The sequence below is a fragment of the Bos javanicus genome, chromosome 9 (assembly GCF_032452875.1).
Source record: "Bos javanicus breed banteng chromosome 9, ARS-OSU_banteng_1.0, whole genome shotgun sequence".
Classification (NCBI taxonomy): Eukaryota; Metazoa; Chordata; class Mammalia; order Artiodactyla; family Bovidae; genus Bos; species Bos javanicus.
The window spans coordinates 69,225,831-69,230,397 of NC_083876.1; the positions used below are offsets into that span (position 1 = coordinate 69,225,831).

The 4,567-nt window shown below is 37.5% G+C and overlaps 1 non-coding gene across 1 annotated transcript; it reads left to right on the forward strand.

Moving 5' to 3' along the window:
- Positions 1–589: 589 nt before the first annotated feature.
- Positions 590–661, forward strand: TRNAE-UUC (transfer RNA glutamic acid (anticodon UUC)). The gene has a single exon. It is a non-coding gene; the product is annotated as a tRNA-Glu (tRNA).
- Positions 662–4,567: the final 3,906 nt, after the last annotated feature.

Here is a 4,567-nt window from a genome sequence, read left to right on the forward strand (position 1 = left end):
TTGTGTGGGGAAAGGACCTGGAAGTGCTTGACTGTGGACTTTTTTGTCAAGAAATAGCAATGGAGTGGCTTCCCTGGTACCCCAGTGGCTAAGACTCTGTCTCCCAATGCAGGGGGCCCAGGTTCGATCGTTGGTCAGTGAACTAGAGCCTACATTCTGCAACTAAGAGTTCCCATGCTGCAACTAAAGATCATGCATGCTGCAGCTGAGACCTGGCACAAGCAAATAGGCAAATAAATATAAAAAGAGAAATGGCAATGGAGCAGTTGGCGACTTTGGAGGGAAAAAAGTACCTATGGAATAAATAACATACATTCCAGATTCATAAAGAGTGAAATATTAAAGAAATAAAGATGGAAAAGTCTCCATAAATAGTCCCTAGAAAGGAAAATATTTTTAATTGTTACAGCAGAGAAATATAATCACTAAGGAAAATTAATACATAAGACTATATGCAAACTTTCAAATTCTCCATGCTAAAAGCTACTGTACACAAATTAAAATGCAAATGACAAATTAGAGAAAAGGTTTTCAATATATATGACAAAGGCTTTAAAATCATTAAAAGAATCTTTAATAAATAGGGAATTCCCTGATGGTCCAGTGGTTAGGACTTGGCAGTTTCACTGCTGGGGCCCAGGTTCAATCCTTGGTCAGGGAATTAGGATCATGCAAGCCACACAGCATGGCCAAAAAAAAAAAAAAAAAATCATTAATAAATACCCAGGTTTTTATGATATAGTCGAAAAAGATAAACAACCTGGAAGAAAAATAAGCAAAACTTTTTTTTTATAAAAGACATGCAAATGGTTATTAAATACATAAAACAATATCCAAATTCATTTACAATGAACAAAATTCAAGTTAAATTAACAAGCCTTTGTACCTTTCAAATGAAAAATGAGGAGAGAATTAGAATTTCATAAACTGCTTGTAAGGATGAAAATTGGTGGATAATTTGGCAATATATATTTCAAAAGCCTTAAAAGGATTTATAATCTTTTACCTATCAAGGCTCTTTCTGGGAATTTATTTTAAGGAAATAATAAAAAAAAAATATATATATATACACAAAGATTTATAGAATAAAGTTTTATCATAGAGCTATTTTTAGTAATGAAAAAACTGAGATGTGTTTAAATGAAGCTGAACAATGATAATCAATAGGCAACTGATCAAATACATTGGGTACATTTATATAAAGATTCAATATGCAGTCATTGAAAATTTAGAACTTAATAACATGAAATATTTGTCACAATATGTTGCAAAAAACAAAGCAGGCTACAAAGCAATATACAATATAATTCTATTTTTATAAATATATACTATAGTGGTGTGTGTATGCATATATGTATCTAGAGAGATAGACTTCTGGTTGATGTATTATAGATAATTTTAGTTATTCCATGAGCTTTTCTGAATTGAAAAATTGCATAAAACAGTAAAATTTATTTACATAAATTAGAAATTTGAAGTCAGAAATATTTAAAATAATTTAAAATGTTTATCCTGATACTTAATATTATCAGATCCTTTAACTGTATTTGGCTACTGAAATAAAACTATTATGAAATAGGGATGCTAAGTCACTTCAGCTGTGTCTGACTCTTTGCGATCTTATGGACTGTCATCTGCCAGGCTCTTTTGTCCATGGGATTCTCCAAGCAAAAATCCTGAAGTGGGTTGCCATTTCCTTCTCCAGAGGATCTTCCCAACCCAAGGATCGAACCCCCGTTTCTTATGTCTCCTGCATTTGCAGGCTTGTTCTTTACCCGTAGTATCACCTAGGAAGCCCTTATGAAATAGGGGTAGTGATTTCTTTTTTTTTTTAATGTAATAAACATAGCCTCCCTTTGCCCCTTTATTATTATTAAAAAGAATTTATTTATTTTAAACTGAAGGATAATTGCTTTACAATATTGTGTTGGTTTCTGGCATACATCAACATGTATCAGCCATAGGTTTACATATATGCCCTCTCTCTTGATCCTCCCTCCTATCTCCCACCCCTGCCCCTTTATTATTTTTTAATGAACTAAACAATGATTTCTTAAATTCTATACTCAAGCATTAGTTGAAAAGCATACACGTTTTATTGTTAAGCATATGTCCTTCTTCCAACAAAATGAAATGTCATCTGGAGTCACTGTGGGTCATCAAAAGTCTCAGTTGACTTTCTATTGGGTGGCGCAGGTGGTAAACAATCTACCTGCAATGTGGGAGACCTGGGTTCCATCCCTGGGTCAGGAAGATTCCCTGGAGAAGGAAATGGCAACCCATTTCAGTATTCTTGCCTGGAAAATCACATGGATGGAGGAGGCTGGTGGGCTGCAGTCCATAGGGTCATGAAGAGTTGGACACGACCGAGTGACTTCACTTTCACTTTTCTGTAGAACTGCATGACTTTATTCTCCTGTTACCAAATGCAAGTTCATGTGCCAGATGCAGAGTGAGGCCAAACAAACCAAAACATCAGAGTTAAAGCAGGGAAAGATTTATTGAAGGGCCAAGCAAGGAGAACAGTGGCCCAAGGTCTAGTGGAAGTCAACTTATCCACCATCTTGGACCTATTTGATTTTAATCAGTTTATATGTCCTTGGGCTATGCCATTCTTTTAAAGGTTGTGCCTACCCTCTTCTGTCCTGTTTCAGTATCACAAAAGAGAATGCGAGAACTAAAGAGAGAACTCACCATACAGAAGAAGACTTGCAGAACAAATATGCCAATTTAGCAGCAGGTCTTGAAGGTCAGAGGTCAGAGGTGGGTGCAGGTACAGGAAAAGTATGGCAGTTTGAACTGGAACCCTTCCAATCTAGTTATCTTGACAGTGAATACTGTTATCTGGGGGAGAAAAAGAGGTGAATGTGAACTGTTCAAAGATAAACTGAGGCATATTACAAATTTTGAGTTTTTTGAGCAAAAATTGATTCAAATCTAGCAACAACTAATCTAGCAGTTAGGAGCTCCAAGGAATGGTACAAAATGAAAGGTTTTTACAGGTAGAAGGAGTGTGAACAAGAAAGTTATACTACACAAAAACCTGAGTTGGTTATTGCAAAGTTGGGCTTCCCTGATAGCTCAGTGATAAAGAATCTGCCTGCCAACGCAAGAGATGTGAGTTTGATCCCCTGGAGAAGGAAATGGCAACCCACTCCAGTATTCTTACCTGGGAAATCCCATGGACTAAGGAGCCTGGTGAGATATAGTCCATGGTATCACAAAAGAGTTGGACACGACTTAGTGACTAAACAACAATCACAAATTGCAAGGTTACTTTCCTTTAGGGGATGGGAGGGATTTATCAGGCAGATTAACTAGCTAGTGCTGATCAGACAGTTCCTAATTGACTGGTTTAATATTCCATTTCTGGGAAAATAGAAACTCTAAATCTCTGGTAATATGGGGCTTAATATAAGCAACTCCATTCTGGGCTTGTTGTTTTGTTTTTAACAAAAGGAACATGCTATCTCAATGAATTCTGTAACTCTCAGAAGTCCAAATCATCCTCCTGACATCAGTCACTGTGCCCTATCTACTACGCAGCATAGCACATGGAGGATGAACTGGTCTGTTCATTTGCAAGAGATTGTCACCTTGAGGACAGAGAGGATCCACCATGACCAAGTGAACTACCAATCAGCTGGTCTCTGGTGAGGACAGAGGACTTCTGGAAAGAAGACTGGATCACTGAGATGAAGCTTGGGCATGGGTTGCAGCCTGGAAGATTCACTAGTGATGTTAGGCACAGTGTAGAACACTAGATGTATTCTGGAGGGATTTCACTAAGGGCTGGAGTTCTGGCTTGAGCAAATATGTTAATTCAACTATCCAGATTTAGATACTAGTGTTAATAGCAACTGATTTTTAGCCTCAGGCTGGTGAAGCTTTATGACATTAAGATTACCCATGATATTGTCTTTTTTTTTTGAAATTCATTTGGGTGTGTTGCTTTTTTTTTTTTTTTTAAACAAATAGGTGCAAGATCTGATGGTTATAAAATTTTATTCATTCATTCAACAACTATTCATTGAATAACCTCTATACCCTTGGGAAATCAAACACTAAAACAGTTTGTGCCTTCAAGGGGAATTGCCTAGCAATCCAGTGCTTAGGACTGCCTCTACAAGTGGAAATTTATGTCAGTTTCACAAAGTAAAATTGATGCTCTGGTATTAGGCAGAAAGGGAAGGGCAGACAGTTCTTCAGCATGTTTCTTGGTTGCCTCCAAAAATAATCTTAATGCTAAAGTGGCATATTTTAAGCCCATTCAACTGTTGACTGTGCATTTCTTTTTTTGCAGCTTTTAGTTTATTGCTTATTGCAATTACTCATGTTTAATTCCAGAGAAGGCAATGGCGACCCACTCCAGTACTCTTGCCTGGAAAATCTCATGGACAGAGGAGCCTGGCAGGCTGCAGCCCATGGGGTCGCTAAGAGTCGGACACGACTGAAAGACTTCATTTTCACTTTTCACTTTCATGCATTGGAGAAGGAAATGGCAACCCATTCCAGTGTTCTTGCCTGGAGAATCCCAGGGACGGGGGAGCCTGGTGGGCTGCTGTCT